General features: G+C 37.4%; 1 pseudogene; it reads left to right on the top strand.

The window, feature by feature from the left end:
- The first annotated feature begins 6689 nt into the window (after nt 1–6689).
- Nucleotides 6690–7226, top strand: LOC140515674 (V-type proton ATPase 16 kDa proteolipid subunit c-like; annotated as a pseudogene).
- Nucleotides 7227–19837: the final 12611 nt, after the last annotated feature.

The raw sequence follows: 19837 nt of genomic DNA, 5'->3' as shown, positions 1-19837 counted from the left end.
GAGAAGGGGGAAGAAGAATGGAGAAAATGATTTTATATAATAAAGAAGTGCACAAGGCAGAGTTTTTACAAAGGAGGGGAAGAGGGAGAGCATGTCACTCTCGTTGCAATTGGTTCAAGGTGGGAAGAGTATATATACACACAGTTGAGTGTAGAAATTCTTCTTGCCCAACAAGGAAGAAGGAGGGGAAAGTGTGGGGAGAGTGACAATAGGGAAGGTAGATTAAGAGAGACAGTCTTCAGAAGCAAAACAAACTTGAGGAGAGAACAGGGTAAAAAAGGGGGAAGGGAATAGGAAAAGGGAAATACACAGCTAGCAATCGTAAATGTGAATGGGATGAACTCACCCATAAAATAAAAGAGGATAGCAGAATGGATTAGAAACCAGAATCCACCAATATGTTTTATACAAAAAACATACCTAAAGCAGAAAGACACACAAAGTTAAAGTAATAGGCTGGAGCAGAATCTATTATGCTTCAGCTGAAGTAAAAAAGGCAAGGGTAGCAATCATGATAACAAAGCAAAAATAGATCTAACTGAAAGATAATCAGGTAACCTACATTTTGCTCAAAGGTACCATAGATAATGAATAAAATAAATACTGAGCATATACACACAAAATGGTATAGCATCAAAATTCTAGAAGGAAAAGTTAAATGAGTTACAAGAAGAAATCATAAAACTGCTAGTAGGGAACCTCAATTTACCACTTTTGAAACTAGATGAATCTGACCAAAAAACAGAAAAGACATTGAGGAGATATGTGGACTTTTAGAAAAACTAAATATGATAAGTCTTCTGGAAAATATTCAAAGGAAATAGAATGGAGTAAACTTTTCTCTCAGCTGTGCATGGCACCTAGACAAAATTTGATCAGGTATAAGGGCACATAACCTCACAGATGCAAAAAGCAGGAATATTAAATGCACCCTTTTCAGAACATAATGCAATAAAAATTACTTTCAATAAAAGGCTTTGGAAGCATAATTTAAAAATTAATTGGGAACTAAATAATCTAACCCCAAAAATGAGTCAAAAAACATCAGAGAAACAATTATTTCATTAAAAATAACAATGAAACAACATACATGGCCATGTTTGTGGGATGCAGCCAAACAATACTTAAGGGAAATTTTCTACGTTTAAACACAGCAATAAAAGAGAGAAACAACAGATCAAGGAATGAAACATGCAACTTAAAAAAAAAAACCTAGAAAAATAATAAGTGAAAAATCCCTAATTAAACCCAAATAGAAGTCATGAAAATCAAAGAAGAAATAAATAAAATTGAAAGCAAAACCACAACTGGACTAATAAATAAAACCAGGAGAGTTGTATGAAAAAAAACCTAAGTATTGGGTTAATTTGATTTTAAAAATAAAATTAAATTACCAGCATTGAAAATAAAGTGAATACACAACCAATGAAGATGAAATTAAATCAATTATTTAGGAGCTATTTTGCATGATTATATACAATAAAACTGACACTTTAAATAAAATGAATGGATATTTACAAAAATATAAATTACCCAGATTAACAGAAGAGGAATCAGAATACTTAAATAACTCTATTTAGAAAAAGAAAATGAAAAAGCCATAAATGTGCTCCTTAAGAAAAAATCCCCAGGTATATTTACAAGCAAATTCTACCACTTAAAGAATAGTTCCAACACTTTATAAACTGGTTAAAAAACAGATAAAGAAGGAGTCCAACCAAACTCCTTCTATGACACAAATATGGTTTGGATACCTAAACCAGATAGACCAAAAATAGAGAAAGAAAATTAAAAACCAATTTCCCTAATGAATATTGTTGTGAACGTTTTAAATTAAGAAAAAAAAACTAGCAAGGAGACTATAGTAATGTATCACAAAGATCATACACTATGAGCAGGTGGGATTTATACCAGGAATCCAGGGCTGGTTGAATATTAGGAAAGCTACCAGCGTAATTGACCATATCAATGACAAAACTAGTAAAAAAAAAAATCATGATTATGTCAACATATGCAAAACAGGATTTCGACAAAATGATTTCTATGAAAAACACTGGAAAGCATAGAAATAGATGGAGCTTTTCTTGAAATGAAATGTGGTATCTGTATAAAACCTAGAACCAGCGTTTTCTATAATAAGATAAAGGGTGAAACAAAGATGTCCATCATCACCATTACCATTGAATATTGTACTAGGAGGGAGCCAAGATGGTGGAGTAGAAAGACACATATACACTAGCTCTGAACCCACAGCCCATAAAATATCTGTAAAAAAGAACTCCCAACAAATTCTGGAGCAGCAGAAGCCACAGAACAACGGAGCAGACGAGATTTCTGTTCCAGAGAGCCTGAAAACCTCTCACAAAAGGTCCTTCATGCTGCGGACGCAAAGCCGAGCCCAGCCCTGCCTTGGCCACGCGGCACCGAGAGGAGCAGATCCAAGGAGGCTTCAGGGACAGAATCTCCAGCCACAGAGCAGGTCCCTCCACCCACGGGCCCCAAAGGTGGGTGAGAGGGTCTTCTCGGCTTGCTGAGAGGGGAGTGGGGTGCCCCCATAACTCAGGCCCCCTCGGGAGGCAGCAGCGGAGGCGGAAGCAGACCAGGGCTCCCCAAGCAGGCAGGAGCCCAGATCCATTGTTGAAGGTCTCTGCATAAACCCCCTGAGGGAACTGAGCCTGTGAGGCAGCCCTGCCCCCACCTGAGCATCTGAACTTAATCTCACACTGAATAGCAGCCCTGCCCCCACCCAAAGCCCTGAGGCTGGGAAGCAGCATTTGAATCTCAGACCCCAAATGCTGGCTGGGCTGATCTGGAGGCCAAGTGGGTGTGAAAAGAATATTCAGAAGTCAAGTCACTGACTGGGAAAATGCCCAGAAAAGGGAAAAAAAATAAGACTATAGAAGGTTACTTTCTTGGTGAACAGGTATTTCCTCCCTTCCTTTCTGATGAGGAAGAACAATGCTTACCATCAGGGAAAGACACAGAAGTCAAGGCTTCTGTATCCCAGCCCACTCAATGGGCTCAGGCCATGGAAGAGCTCAAAAAGGATTTTGAAAATCAAGTTAGAGAGGTGGAGGAAAAACTGGGAAGACAAATGAGAGACATGCAACTAAAGCATGAAAAATAGGTCAGCACCCTGCTAAAGGAGACCCAAAAAAATGCTGAAGAAAATAACACCTTGAAAAATAGGCTAACTCAACTGGGAAAAGAGGTTCAAAAAGCCAATGAGGAGAAGAATGCTTTCAAAAGCAGAATTAGCCAAATGGAAAAGGAGGTTCAAAAGCTCACTGAAGAAAATAGTTCTTTCAAAATTAGAATGGAACAGATGGAGGCTAATGACTTTATGAGAAACCAAGAAATCACAAAACAAAACCAAAAGAATGAAAAAATGGAAGACAATGTGAAATATCTCATTGGAAAAACAACTGACCTGGAGAATAGATCCAGGAGAGACAATTTAAAAATTATGGGACTACCTGAAAGCCATGATCAAAAAAAGAGCCTAGACATCATCTGCCAGGCCTAGAGGCCTGTGGGCTACCCGAGTCTTACCTTACCTCTATCGGAGGTCTTCGGCTGGCCAAACCGGATACTCGTATGAGAGAAGAGACCTATCAGAGTCGAACAAGGGTTGAGCTTTATTCAAGGTTCTGGTTACAAGTGCAGGGGAATTCTTCCTTAGGAGGGAGCGAAGAATCTCCCAAGGAGGCAAAGATCTTACAATAAGAGATTGGAAGCAGAAGTGTAAGTGGGGAGAGAGGGGGAGGGAAGAGTGGAGAGAGGGAAAGGGAGGAGAGGCCTTCTGTCTGTCATGGCCCCTCCCGAGCTAAGAGCGCTTTCAGGCTTTTCTGATCCTAATTAAGCTCTCCAGCTGCATAGTTTGCACCTGAATACCGTGCTGTTAGATAACAATAGGTGTGCCCAGATCCGGGACAATCTCGAGGGCGAGGATGCTCTCTCCCATCACGTTTCTCATGGGAAGAGGCGGAAATACACGAGATAGCTCGGTTCACCTCGATTCCCAGTCGTTTCCTGGGGGGCCTCGTGAGAACTCTAAGATTTAGAAGTTCCCACCTTTACCCGCCCGAGACTGTCCACATGGAATTGAGCTTCCATCCCCAGCAATCATCTTTCATGAAATTATCAAGGAAAACTGCCCTGAGATTCTAGAACCAGAGGGCAAAATAAGTATTCAAGGAATCCACAGATCACCACCTGAAAGAGATCCAAAAAGAGAAACTCCTAGGAACATTGTGGCCAAATTCCAGAGTTCCCAGGTCAAGGAGAAAATATTGCAAGCAGCTAGAAAGAAACAATTCAAGTATGGTGGAAATATAGTCAGGATAGCACAAGATCTAGCAGCTTCTACATTAAGGGATCGAAGGGCATGGAATAGGATATTCCAGAAGTCAAAGGAACTAGGACTAAAACCAAGAATCACCTACCCAATAAAACTGAGTATAATACTTCAGGGGAAAAATTGGTCTTTCAATGAAATAGAGGACTTTCAAGCATTCTTGATGAAAAGACCAGAGCTGAAAAGAAAATTTGACTTTCAAACACAAGAATGAAGAGAAGCATGAAAAGGTGAACAGCAAAGAGAAGTCATAAGGGACTTAGAAAAGTTGAACTGTTTACATTCCTACATGGAGAGACAATATTTGTAACTCTTGAAACTATTCAGTATCTGGGTACTGGGTAGGATTACACACACACACATGCACATGCACATGCACACACACATGCACACACATAGAGACAGAGTGAATTGAAGAGGATGGGATCATATCTTAAAAAAATGAAATCAAGCAGTGAGAGAGAAATATATTGGGAGGAGAAAGGGAGACATGGAATGGGGCAAATTATCTCTCATAAAAGAGGCAAGCAAAAGACTTATTAGTGGAGGGATAAAGAGGGGAGGTGAGAGAAAAACATGAAGTTTAGTCTCATCACATTCCACTAAAGGAAGGAATAAAATGCACACTCATTTTGGTATGAAAACCTATCTTACAATACAGGAAAGTGGGGGATAAGGGGATAAGCAAGGTGGGGGGGATGATGGAAGGGAGGGCATGGGGAGGAGGGAGCAATTTGAGGTCAACACTCATGGGGAGGGACAGGATCCAAAGAGAGAATAGAAGTAATGGGGGACAGGATAGGATGGAGGGAAATATAGTTAGTCTTATACAACACGACTATTATGGAAGTCAATTGCAAAACTACACAGATTTGGCCTATATTGAATTGCTTGCCTTCCAAAGGGAAGGGGTGGGGAGGGAGGGAGGAAAAGAAGTTGGAACTCAAAGTGTTAGGAACAACTGTTGAGTACTGTTCTTGCCGCTAGGAAATAAGAAATACAGGTAAAGGGGTATAGAAAGTTATTTGGCCCTACAGGACAAAAGAGAAGATGGAGAGAAGGGCAGAGAGGGATGATAGAAGAGAGAGCAGATTGGTGATAGGGGCAATTAGAATGCTCCGTGTTTGGGGGTGGGGGGAGGGGACAAAAGGGGAGAAAATCTGGAACCCAAAATTTTGTAAAAATGAACGTTAAAAGTTAAATAAATAAAAATTAAAAAAAATGATATTGTACTAGAAATAGTAGCTGTAGAAATAAGAAAAAAGGTATTGAAAGAATAAGAATAGGCAAAAAGGAAAGAAAATTATCACTTTTTGCTGATGATATGATAGTATACTTAGAGAATGCTAGCATCAACTAAAAAACCAGTTGAAACAATTAACAACTTCAACAAAGTTACAGAATATAAAATAAATCTGCATAAAGCATCAGCATTTCTATATATTACCAACAAAACCCAACAGGAATAGAGAAATTCCATTTAAAATAATGGCCAATGGCATAAAATACATGGGAGTCTACCTGCCAAGACACACACAGGAACACAATTAGAAAACACTTTTCAGACAAATAATTGGAGAATTTTCTCCCAAAATTGGAGAAATATTAATTACTCATGGGTAAGTTGAATCAATATTTAAAATGACACTACTCCCTAATTTAATTTACTTATTCAGTGCCATACCAATCAAACTACCAAGAAATACTTTATAAAGCTGGAATGAGAGCAGCTAGGGGGCTCAGTGGATGGATCAGTGGACCTGGAGTCAGGAAGACCTGAGTTAAATCTGGCTTCAAATGCTTACTAGCCATGTGACACTGGGCAAGTCACTTTACTTCTCTTTGCCTTAGTTTCCTTAACTGTAAAATAAGGATAATAACAGCACCTACCTCCCAGGATAGTTGTGAAGATCAAGTGAGCTAATTATTGTAAATAAAATTTATCGTAAATTTTTTAAAAACTAGCCAGAAGACTATAGTTAATGTATCACAAAGTTCATACACTATGAGCAGGTAAGATTTATATCAGGAATCCAGGGCTGGTTCAATATTAGGAAAGCTGCCAGTGTAGTTGACCATACCAATGACAAAACCAGTAAAAAGTAGTATCTGGTATGTAGTAAACTCTATATAATCGTTTGTTATAATTATTAGAAAAAATAATAGTTTGCAGTAGTGGTATTTAGAATATAGTATGGAGCCAGTATCTCCCGGAATCATGCTTTCCCACTCACCTACTCACCATCCAGTCCTTTTCCCACTACTCAGCCCCATGCCCTTTCCTCTGCCCCTTGTCCCTGTATGCTTTCCAGTCAACTGACGTTCAACAGACATGGCTGAGAGTCCTGAGTACACATCCTTCTTCACCATCATGGCTACCTCAGCCACCATGGTTTTCAGCGTTCTTGGTATGATTTATGGCACAGCAAAAGGTGGCACTGGTATTGCAGCCACCAGTCACACAAACTAAGCTGATCATGAAGACAATCATTCCTATTGGTATGTATCATCATTGTTATCTATGATCTGGTGGTTCTCATCGCTAACTCTCTAATGCCAGGAACTTCCCCTGTAAAAAAGCTCCCTTCAACTGGAGGCAGTCCTCAGAATGGGTCTGAATGGGCTGGCAGCAAGCTGGCTTTGCCACTGGTGATGCTGGTATTCAGAAGAACAGTCCAGCAGCTCTGACTAATCATAGGGATGATCACAACTCTGATCTTGGCTTCAGTACTTGGCCTGTACCTCCTGACTGTGGCCCTTGTTCTCTCTACAAAGTAGACCCTATTGTTTTCTTTTCTTCCCAGTGCCCCACCCAATTCTTACCCCTGCAGCCACAGAGTATGATGTGAAGGCCTGTCTTGAACCAGCCCATCCCTCCCAACTGACTCTTCTGTCTGTGTTGCTCTGCACATGAAAGAAAGGCTCCTGAACTGGGGCCAGCTGGGCAGCTATGTCATCTCCCTACTCAATTGCAATTAGTATTCTGTGTATAAAAACGAATTGGGATTGTAATTTTTCTCTTCACTGGATGTTTATTTATAAAGATTTGACATGTTCATAATGTTTATGGAGGAAGAATTTTCCATTTCCCATGCTATAATCTTATATATAGGTGTATTATTGTACTGTGGGGTTAAATGTCAAGTGCTGAGAACTCCTTAGATATGATCATTTGAAATTCAAGATTGCTGTAGTTTCCCAATATTAGTAAGAATTGTATGATTTGGAAACATGTTGAACATGTATTTCCAGTGGTGCTGTGGCACTGGGCCAGGGCTCACTGTGATATTTCCAAATAAAATTCTGATGAAAAAAATAACAAAATTCATCCGGAGGAACAAAAGGTCAAGAATATCAAGGAAATCAGTGAAAAAAAATGTGAAGGAAAGTGGCCTTGCAGTACCAGATTTCAAACTATGTTACAAATCATCGAAACAATCTGGTACTGGCTAAGGAACAGAGTGGACAATATATTGAAACAAATATATTCAATATATTGAAACAAATGAGCAAGCTACTGGAGCAATAATTTACTATTTGTGAAAAATTCTTGGAAACTGGAAAGCAGTTAGGAAGAAATAAAAGACCAACATCTCACACTGTCTATCAAAATGAACTCAAAATGGGTACATGATATAGACATTAAAGGGTAATATCATAAGTAACTTAGAGGAGCATGGAAAAAATTACCTATTAGAACTATGGATAGTGGAAGAATACATGACTAAGCTAGAGATAGAGAGGATCATGGAGGTAATATGGATAATTTTGATTGCATGAAATTAAAAAAGTTTGGCACAAACAAAACCAATGCTGCCAAAATTAGGAGGAAAGTGGGAAACTTGGGTGGAGGAATTTGCATCAAGTTTCTCTGATATGATAAAGGCCTCTTTTCTCAAATATATAGGGAACTGAGCCAAATTTATAAAAATAAGAATTATTCTACAATTGGTCAAAGGATATGAACAAGCAGTTTTCAGAAGAAGAAATCAAATCAATAATCACATGGAAAAATACTCTAAATCATTAATAATTAGAGACGTGCAAATGAAAACAACTCTGAGGTACCATCTCACCCCCATTAGATTGGCTAAAATGACAGAAAAGGGAAAGGACACATCGTGGAGCAAATGTGCAAAGACAGGAACACTAATGCACTGTTGGTGGAGTTGCAAACTCTTCCAACCATGCTGGAGAACAATTTGGAACTATGTCCAAATGACTATTAAACTGTGCATACTGCTTGATCCAGGAATACCACAACTAGGTCTATATCCCAAAGAGATCATAAAAAAGGGGAAAGGACCCACATGTACAAAAATATTTGTAGCAGCTCATTTTGTGGTGACAAAGAATCGGACTTTGAGAGAATGCCCATCAATTGGGGAATGGTTGAGCAAATTGTGGTACGTGAATGTGACAAAACACTATTGTGTATCAGAAATGGTGAGGAGGATATTTCAGAAAAACCTGGGAAGACATAAATGAACTGATATAGAGTGAAGTAAGCAGAACTAAGAGAACAATGTACCCAATAACAGCTATATCATAAGGATAACCAACTATGAAAGACTTAGCTAAACTAAGGTGACAAGGAAGATTAAAACACAAACTCAAAAGACAACAAAGCTAAAACTCCTATATCCAAAGGCTCAAAGAAAATTGTTACTTGTCCCCAGGCCATGGAAACACTGAAAAAGGATTTTTATTTTTTTTTTATTTTTTTATTTTTATTTTTTGTATTTTAAGCATTCTTTTTTTGTTGTTTTGTAATGTTTAACAATCACTGCCATACAATTGTGATTTTATCCCCCCCACCTACCCCCCACTCCCCCCCTCCCTCCCCACGACTGCATACAATTCTGTATAGATTCTACATATACTTTCCTATTGAGTATATTTTCACTATAGTCATGCTATGTAGTCAGACTAAGATAAATGAAAGAAATCGTATAACAAATCAGAACATGATACACAAACACATACACATACACAAACATGATCTGCTACAATATGTGAGTGACTTCCATATTTCTCTCTCTGAGTGTGGCAGGCATTTTGCCTTGAGATCCTCCATTGGGATTTTTTTTTTTTTTTTTTGGTAAGAAGTTCTTGTGTTATTACAAAAATCTAAGTCTACCAGAAAAAACTCTCACACACTGTGGTTGTTGCTGTGCATAAAGTTCTCCTGGTTCTGCTCCTTTCACTCAGCATCAGGTCATATAAGTCCTTCCAGGCCTCTCTGAAGTCTTCTTGTTCACATTTCTTATGGCACAATAGTACTCCATTACATTCATATACCATAATTTATTCAGCCATTCCCCAATTGATGGACATCCCCTTGACTTCCAGTTTTTGGCAACTACATAGAGTGCTGCTATAAATATTTTTGTACATGTGGGACCCTTTCCCATTTTTATGATCTCTTGGGGATATAGTCCTAGTAGCGATATTGCTGGGTCAAAGGGTATGCACATTTTTGTAGCCCTTTGGGCATAGTTCCAAATTGCTCTCCAGAATGGTTGGATGCGCTCGCAGCTCCACCAACAATGAATTAGTGTTCCAACTTTCCCACATCCTCTCCAGCATTTATCATTTTCTTGTTCTGTCATGTTTGCCAATCTTATAGGTGTGATGTGGTACCTCAGAGTTGTTTTGATTTGCATCTCTCTAACCAATAGTGATTTAGAGCATTTTGAAAAAGGATTTTTAAAATGAAGTAAGAGAGATAGAGGAAAAATTGAGAAGAGAAATGAGAGTGATACAAACTAATCATGAAAAGAGAGTCAATAGCTTGGTAAAGGAGGCACAAAAAATACTGAAGAAAACAACACCTTAAAAAAAACGGACGAGACCAAATGGTAAAAGAGGCACAAAAATTCAATGATGAGAAGAATACTTTAAAAGCAGAATTGGCCAAATGGAAAGAAAAAAAAGCATTCACTGAAGAGAACACCTTAAAAAGTAGAATTTGCCATATGAAAAATGCAGTACTTAAGCTCACTGAAGAAAATAATTCCTTAAAAATTAGAATTGGGCAAATGGAGGCTAATGACTTTGTGGGACATCAAGAAACAATAAAACAAAACCAAAAGAATTAAAAACAGAAGAAAATATGAAGTATCTTACTGGAAAAAACAACTGATCTGGAAAATAGATCCAGAACAGAGAATTTAAGAATTAGGCTACCTGAAAGCCATGATCAAAAAAGAACCTAAACATCATCTTTCAAGAAATTATCAAGTAATAGGCAAAGAAGAAACTAAGTTATCACTCTTTGCACCCAGAGAATCAAGTAAAAAACTACTTGAAATAATAAACAACTTTGGCAAAGTTGTAGGTTACAAACTAAACCCACAGAAATCATCTGCATTTCTATATATTACTAACAAAGCCCAACAGCAAGAGATAGAAAGAGAAATCCCATTTAAAGTTATGGTAGACACTGTAAAATATCTGGAAGTCTACCTACCAAAACAAACTCAGGGATTATATGAACACAATTACAAATCACTTTTCGCACAAATACAGTCAGATCTAAGTAAGTGGAAAAACATCATTTGCTCGTGGATGGGTCTAGTTAATATAATAAAAATGACAATTCTACCTAAATTAATTTACTTATTAAGTGCCATACCAAACTGCCAGATAATTATTTTCTAGAGCTAGAAAAAATAATATCAAACTTCATCTGGAAGAACAAAAGGTCCAGAATATCAAGGGAACTAATGAAAAGAAATGCTAGGGAAGGTGACCCAACCCTACCAGATCTCAAACTGTATTATAAAGCAGCAGTCATCAAAACCACTTGGTACTGGCTAAGAAATAGAGGAGTAGAGCAGTAAAATAAATTAGGTACTCATGACACAGATCAATGAATATAGCAATCTACTGTTTGATAAACCCAAGGACCCCAACTTCTGGGATAAGAATTCATTGTCTGACAAAAATTGCTGGGAAAACTGGGAAAGAGTGTGGTGGAAACTGGGCATAGACCAATGCCTGACACTGTATACAAGAATAAGGTCCAAATGGATATAAGATCTAGGTATAAAGATTGATACTATAAACAAATTAGGAGAGCAAGGAATAGTGTATTTGCCAGATTTGTGAAGAATGGAGAAATTTTTGACCAAACAAGGGATAGAGAACATTATGAAGTACAAAATGAATAATTTTGATTACATTAAATTGAAAAGTTTTTGCACAAACAAACCCAATGCAACCAAGATTAGGAGGGAAGCAGAAAACAGGGAAAGAATCTTTGCAACTAGTGTCTGTGAGAAAGGTCTCATTTCTAAAATATATAGAGAACTGAGTCAAATGTACAAGAATGCAAGCCATTCCTCAACTGATAAATGGTCAAAGGGTATGAACGGGCAGTTTTCAGAGGAAAAAACTAAAGCTATAGTCATATGTAAAAATGCTCTAAATCACTATTGATTAGAGAGATGTGAATCCAAACAATTCTGAGGTACCACAACACACCTATGGGATTGGCTAACATAACAAAACAGGAAAATGATAAATATTGGAGAAGATATGGGAGAGTTGAAACACTAATTCATTGTTGGTGGAGCTGTGAGCTGATCCAACCATCATGGAGAGCACATAAAAATGTGCCTACCCTTTGACCCAGCAATATCGCTTCTAGGACTGTGTACCCAAGAGATCATAAAAATGGGAAAGGGTCCCACATGTACAAAAATATTTATAGCTGCCAAAAACTGGAAATCAAGGGGATGCACATCAACTGGGGATTGGCTGATAAATTATGGTATATGAATGTAATGGAATACTATTGTGCTACAAAAAATGATGAACAGGAAGACTTCAGAGAGGCCTGGGAGGACTTACATGATCTGATGCTGAGTGAAAGGAGCAGAACCAGGAGAACTTTGTACACAGCAACAACCACAGTGTGCGAGGAATTTTTCTGGTAGACTTAGTCCTTCACTGCAATGCAAGGACCTAAAAAATTCACACTGAATTCTTGAGGCAAAATGCCTTCCACATCCAGAGAAAGAACTATGGAATTGGATCGCAGAATGAAGCAGACCATTTTCTCTTGTGTTGTTTTGTTTTGTTTTATGGTTTCTCCCATTCATTTTAATTCTTCTATGCAACATGACTAAGGCAAAAATGTATTTAATAGGAATGTATTGTAGAACCTGTATAAGGTTGCATGCCATCTTGGGGATTGGTATTATTATTGTTGTTTTTATTTCTTTTCCCATTCTTATCAACCTTTCAGTGGAATTCAGAAGAATTGTCTTAGAGAAGTCATTAACTTATAATTTTTATGTTGAATATTATTCAGACTGACACAAAAGTTAATAAAATAACTGATTATGTCATTGAATAAAATATTAAAATGTAAAAAAAAAAGAATGTATGTATAGAACCTATATAAGATTGCACACCATCTTAGGGAGGGAGTGAGGACGGAAGGGGGAAAAAGGGGAAAGAAGGGAGAAAAATCTAAGATATATGGACGTGATTGAAGAAAACTGAAAAAAAAATAATTTACAAAAAGAAATTATCAGGTAAAACTGCCCTGATATTCTAGAATCAAAGGGTAAAATAGAAATTGAAAGAATCTACCCATCACTTCCTGAAAGAAATCACAAAATGAAAACTTCCAGGAAAAAAGAAACAATTCAAATATCATGGAGCCATAGTCAGGATAGCGCAACATTTAGTAGTTTCTACATCAAAGGATTAGAGGGCTTAGAGTATGATATTTGTGAGGGCAAAGGAGCTAGGATTACAAGAATCACCTACCCAGCAAAACTGAGTATAATCCTTAGGGGGTGAAAATGGATTTTCAATGAAATTGAGGGTTTTCAAGCATTTCTGGTGACAAGACCAGAGATGAATAGAAATTTTTTACAAGATTCAAAAGAAGCATAGAAAAGAGAAATCATAAGGGATTAAACTGTTTATACGCCTATGTGGGAAAACAATACTTGAAACTCCTAAAAAACTCCTAAAAACTTCTCATTATTAGGGTAATTCAAAGGAGTATATACATAGATGGAGGGGACAGGTGTGAGTTGAATATAATGGGATGATTATCCAAAAACATTAAATTAAGGGGTGAGAAAGAAGAATACACTGGGAGAAGGAGAAAGAGAGGGCTAGAATGGGCTAAATTATCTGACATAAAAAAGGCTGAAAGAGATTTTACAGTGGAGGGGAAGATGGGGGGAAAGATGGGAGTGGGGGGCATTTGAACTTTACTCTCATGGAAATTGGCATAGTCAGGTGTTGAAATCTAGCTTACCCTACAGGAAAGTAGGAGGGGAGAGAGATACAATGTGGGGAGGGTGTTGATAGAAGGGAGGGCAGATTGCGAGTCAGAAGTAAAATACTTTTGAGGAGAGACAGGGTGAAAGGAGAGAGAGAGAAGGATAAACAAGGAGAAAATAGGATGGAGAGGAATACATAGTTGGTAATCATAACTGTGAAAAAAAATTTTAAAACAAGGTTCTCTGATAAAGACCTTGTTTCTCAATTAGATAAAAAAACTGAGTTAAATTTATAGAAATAAGAGTCACTCTTCAATTCATAAATGGTCACAGGATATGAACAGGAAATTTTCAGACAAAGTAATCAAAGCTATCTGTAGTCATAAGAAAAAACATTCTCTAAATTACTATTGATTAGAGAAATGTAAATTAAAACAGCTCTGAGCTACCACCCCACAGTTATCAGATTGGCTAATATGACAGAAAAGGAAAATGACAACTGTTGGAGGGGATGTGGGAAAATTAATACTAATGCACTGTTGGTGAAGTTTGTATACTGATTCAACCATTCTGGAAAGCAATTTGGAACTATGCCTGAAGGGCAATCAAACTGTGCAAACTCTTTGAGCCAGCAATACTACTTGTAGATCTGCATCTGAAAGACATAAAAGAGAAAAAACATATACAAAAATATGTATAGCAGCTCTTCTAGTTGTGGCAAAGAATTGGAAATTGAAGGGATGCCCATCAGTTGGGAAATGGCTGAACATGTTGTTGTATATGATTGTGATGGAATATTATTGTTCTAGAAGAAATAATGAGCAGGATACTCTCAGAAAAACCTAGAAGGACTTACATGAACTCATCCAAAGTGATGTGAGCAGAACTAGAAGAATTTTGTATACAGTAACTGCAATATTGTATAGTGACCTATTGTTTTCAGCAATACAGCGATCCAAGACAATTCTGAATGACTTATGATGAAAGGTGCTGTCTATTTCCAGAGAAAGAACTGGCAGAGCCTTTTTCTTTACTTTCTTTATTTGAGAGGGGGGAGGAGGTATTTTTGTCTGTTTTCTTTCATAGCATGATTTACATGGAAATGTGTTTTGCATGACTACACATGTATAACCTATGTCAAATTACTTGCCTTCTCAATGGGGGTCAGGGGAGGGAGGGAGGAAGAGAATTTGGAACTCAAAATTTGTAAAAGAAGAATGTTAAAATTGTTTTTACATGTAATGGGGGGGGAACCAAAATATTAGATTTTTTTTAATTAAGCAAAGATTGGTTTAAAAATATATAAAAACCTTAATGGATTGCAAATCCGTCCTGAAGAAGAGGCTTTCAATTACTTCAAATTAAAGGCTTTAGGACTACTTTTAGAAAATTATGTACACTGACTTTTCTATTAAAATTTTCTTCTATGTGTCTCTTGTGTTTTTATGTGCTCTAATCAGACAAAAGGAGAAAAGAAAATAAGTAGTGAAAACCTTTCTGAGAAACTTTTCTGAGTCTTCAGAAAGAAAGTCTCTTTATGCCTTTCTAACTGGCCAATTTAGGGAGACAGACAAGAGATACAGATAAGAAGGAAGGGAATCTTTGTTCCCAACGTATGGAATTGTAAAACTAATTAGAGACTAAATTTATTTTCTCTACTATAGATTTGCCAACTGTGGCTTAAATGTTTCTATAAACGCTGAAATGGGGCAGCTAGGTGGCACAGCAGATAGAGTGTCAGGCCTGGGGTCAGGAAGACCTGAATTCAAATGTGGCCTCAGACACTTACTAGCTATGTGACCCTGGGGAAGTCACTTAACCCTGTTTGCCTCAGTTTCCTCAACCACAAAATGAGCTGGAGAAGGAAATGGCAATCCACTCCAGTATTTTTGCCAAGAAAATCCCATACAGGACCATGAAGAGTTGGACACAACTGGACATCTCCAAATAACAACAAATAAATGCTGAAATGTCTGAGTTTGGGGGCACCACTCTGCAGAATTTGTTTTAAGGAAAAGTAAGAATAAAACTGTGAAAGTTACATGGAAACAGCACTTAGGTCTCTTATCATTGTTTCCCCGACAGAGTGACTGATTTATTGTTTTAGTGCAAGGGAGAAAGGTGATTTCACTGATTACACAAAGAAAAATGAAACTAGTTTTGAAAGTATCAGTCAAGTTGCAAATTGGGGAGTGGGGGTGGGGATAGATTGGCAGTTTCCAGTTTCAATTTATCTGGCACTTAAGGCCTGCCTGTTATGAACTCTTTTCTAGAAACATGTTTAAATCAGGGAGCAACTTAAAGGTAGGTAAAGTTTAATTTGGAAAAATGTTTTGTGTTACCACCGTGTTTCTTCTGTAAATGATATAACAGAACTTAATTATTTAGGGAAACTAGTCGCAAAATCACCAAATAGTGTTGGAATAGACATGCATGTGTAAGCTTTTAAGAACCCCAAAGGCAACAGTTTTACAATTCATTGGCTTTGTGTAGTAAAAACTTGTGCTCAATTATAAGGGAAAAATTCAGTGGAGTGAAGATATATTTTATAGAGATTCTGGGAAGTAAAGACTCGAGGTATTAAGCAAATGGAAGAAAGTAAAACAGGTGTTTTATCAGAATAGAAAAATAAAAAAGAAAGGCACAGTTTTGAAGGGATTTAATCGAAGTCCATTAGAGGATTTCATAAAAAACAAGGAAGAAAGTTCAAGCAAGAAGGGATGAGAGAAAAGTGGGTAGAAAGTTACAGAAAGCTGGAGACTGTAGTTTTGGAAAGAGATGTTTGAGGGAGGCTTTGATCTCGCTGAGAGATAAGAAGGATGTGGGAAACTTTAGTCATTCTTTATGATATGGAAAACACAGAAATATGTTTCCAATATAGTATCCTCTTTCTTTTTCTCTAAGTAGCTTTTTCTGCAGACTTGCTCTGTCCTCTTTTGACCTTCCTGAAACACAACTGAAAAGTTTCAGGGAAAGCTGGGGGCTGCATTAAGAGCCCAAAGGAACTGATTTTGCTCCTTGGGTTATTTAAAAACAAATAAAGAAAAACTTTCGGGAAGAAGGGAGTGCCATCAAGAATTTTTTGAACATGAGCTAACTGAAAACAGTGAGCCCTTGAGAACATTGAGATTTAAATGCTACCATTAGGGATTATAAATCTAGATTTGATTTGGCTGAAATATTGTTCTGAAATTAAATCATTATGTGGTCTCACTTACAGTGAGATACATTCTCCTATTAGGATAGCGGTGGTAAGTCAGAACTTAATACAAATCAGAATCCGGTCTTGGAAATTTATTAGCTGTGTGACCTCATCTCTGCTTACCTCAGTTTCCTAATCTGTAAAGAAAATAATTATAATAGCACTCACCTTCCAGAGTTGTTGTGAAGATCACACACTTGTGAAGTGCTTAATTAACACAGTGCCTGGCATGTGGTAAGCACTATAGAAATGTTAATAACTGCTATTATGATTATTTCTTTCACTGAATGTAATTACTCCATACAGGATTACTCTATACTTGGTTTTAGATGTGGCTAATGTAGAATACCTAAAGTGATAAAGTAAATGATTTGGAACTGCATTCAACTGAACTGATTTCACCTACCATGTTTTCAATACATGATATCATGGACGCTATTACTGTGTTTCTAATGTTTTCTTATATTCTGAAATTTGGGGAAAGTAACTTCCCTTTTCATTTGAATACTGTTAGATATGAATTTTGCTGTTAAAAGAATGTGGCAAAAATGTTTGAAAACTGTGAAATCTTTAATTGGGTATATTTTGCTTTAAAATGGGTAATAATAACTTACTGCTTAAGAGAAAAATACGTAGCAAAAGATCTCTTAAATTATACTTATCTCTGAGTTTCCTTGGAATTTTCTACTTGGACAAGGTCATAAAATCCTACCGCCCTTCTGACCATGCATTGTGACACTCTAAAGTACTGAAGTTTGAGATACTGGAACCACACCCAGCCAAGATGGGAAGCTCACTAGTTTCCTTATAGTGGCATAATTTTTCTCTGATAGATTATTTGGCTATCACTTGTGAAAATCAAGAGATTGTACCTGTTAATAAATAATGTCTACTGAAGTTACATTTCTGAACCAACTTAGTAACAACAGACTTTAGATTCAGAGATTTCCAACTTGCCTTAGGGGTTAACAAGTAATACAGATTTGAGACTTACTGACTTCTCTGGCGTGTAGGGTCAACTATGATGTATTCATTGTATGGGTGAACCTCTGGAATGTAATCATTCTTAAATTATAAATGAAGGATAATTAATACATCCTTATATGTGCTAATTGTTCACTTTTGTTGCAATATGAAAAAAATTACCTATGTGGCATTGCACTGGATAGAGTGCTGGGCCTGTGTCAGAATGACCTGAGTTCAAATTCTACCCCAGATGTTCACTAGCTCTGTGACCCTGGGCAAGTTACTTAACCCTCTTTGTCTCCATTTCCTTATTTGTAAAATGAGCTAGAGAAGGAAATGACAAAGCAAATTCCAGATTCCAAGGCAAATACCAAGAAAGCCCCAAATGACATCATGAAGAGTCAGACACAACTGACATGACTGAATAAGCCCAACAAAAGCTTCAATAAATGAAATTTTGCTAATTGAGGTAAAACATCTTTGAACTGTAATTTGATACTGTTCTGTTTTGATTTCAAGTACGGTTGTCTGAACTGTCATTTAAATCCATCATTTAAAGGGAATGCTGTGTGGTGCCCCAAAGAAGTGTGATCCTGGAAAAGTTGAGGGAATAACTTTGGCATAGGTTGAGGTAAAATCCTCTTGACTGAGTTTCCCATGGTACTCTTTCCTTTCCGAACTCGAAATTTTCCCACCTGGTTAATTCTGAGCCTACTTTTGATAATCTTAATAAATGTAAAACTTGCTGCATGATTGGCTGTGAGACATGACTGCGGTTAGAGCTGAGAGTTTTTCCCCTGTTATGGCTTATGTTGTCAGTCTTTACCCTTAAAGGAACTATTTTGATACCATCATAACTATATCCCTCCTTTTCCTTTCCTAGAAAATTTCCATAATCAGAGGAGGTGAACTATAGAAGTTTATATGGTACTAAGTTGTCCTGACAGATTCTAGCAGAATTACCTAGGAATTTCTGCAAGTGACTTGGAACCAGAGAAGAAGATCTATAAGAAGGAGGCCCTTTCAGAGCCACCCTGAGAACAAGACCAATTCCAGAATGTCCAGGGGAAGATGTTTCCAGAGACCAGACAACTCCCTGGGACATCTGGGACTCAAGATAAAATGTGCTGATTAAATGGACATTGGGAATAGGTTACCAAGTTACAGAGAGATTTGATGTTATTTCATGGTGTTTATGTTTACTGAGTTTTCTTGGTTCCCTTGGTGACATGCTTACATCAGTAAGCACCCTAACATACATAGGGGGACCTGCTACCACTGGTGCTTAAATCTGCATTCATAAAAGGAAAGCAACTTTCAAGAGGTTAACAATCACTTTAATCAAGCAGAATATCAGAGAAAATCAAAAATCAAAATTTCCGAGAAAATACAGAGAAATCAAAAGGCAACAGACATGCTTCCAAAATGTCTATTACATACCTACACAGTTATCAGAGAGCGAAGCATCAACTTCTGGATTTTAGCTGGGGGGCTCCTTAGTGGCTTCCCAGACTCTCATCTGGCACTCAAACCTTCTTCCAAAAACTAAGCTCCAAAGTAAAACATCAGTGTCAGAGTAATTATACACTTTTTTGAGCCAGAGGACATAACCCTCTGATCCAGTGCCTCAATAGAAAAAACAAAAGGTACTTGGGGTCCTTCTACAAAACAACTTCCCCAATCAAGTTTCCCACAAGTGACAGGCCCATCAACGGATGGGAAAGATCCTCCCCAATCACATTATTCAATCAGAGGCACTTTTAGTAAAACAAAAACAGAAGGAGATCCTAACTTGATTACCACTACACATGTAAATCTCCCCTCTCAAATTAGTTCATGATGAGCCCCGGTCACTTAACTTATTTTACCTGCAGAGTCTATTTAACAAGGTTTGTCTCTTTAGGGGATATATAGCACCACGACTGTGCTTGGATTCTCAGATCCCCCTTTTTGGTGCCCCTTAAGGTAGACTCTCATTCCATTTAAATAAATGATCCTGGGAGGTTGAGAACCCCAGGATCAATGAGGGGAATGTTACATTAAAAATGAATATTAGATAAA

Source organism: Notamacropus eugenii, chromosome X, assembly GCF_028372415.1.
Source record: "Notamacropus eugenii isolate mMacEug1 chromosome X, mMacEug1.pri_v2, whole genome shotgun sequence".
NCBI lineage: Eukaryota > Metazoa > Chordata > Mammalia > Diprotodontia > Macropodidae > Notamacropus > Notamacropus eugenii.
Note: the sequence above shows the minus strand (reverse complement) of the source record. Positions and strands in the feature narration are given on the sequence as shown.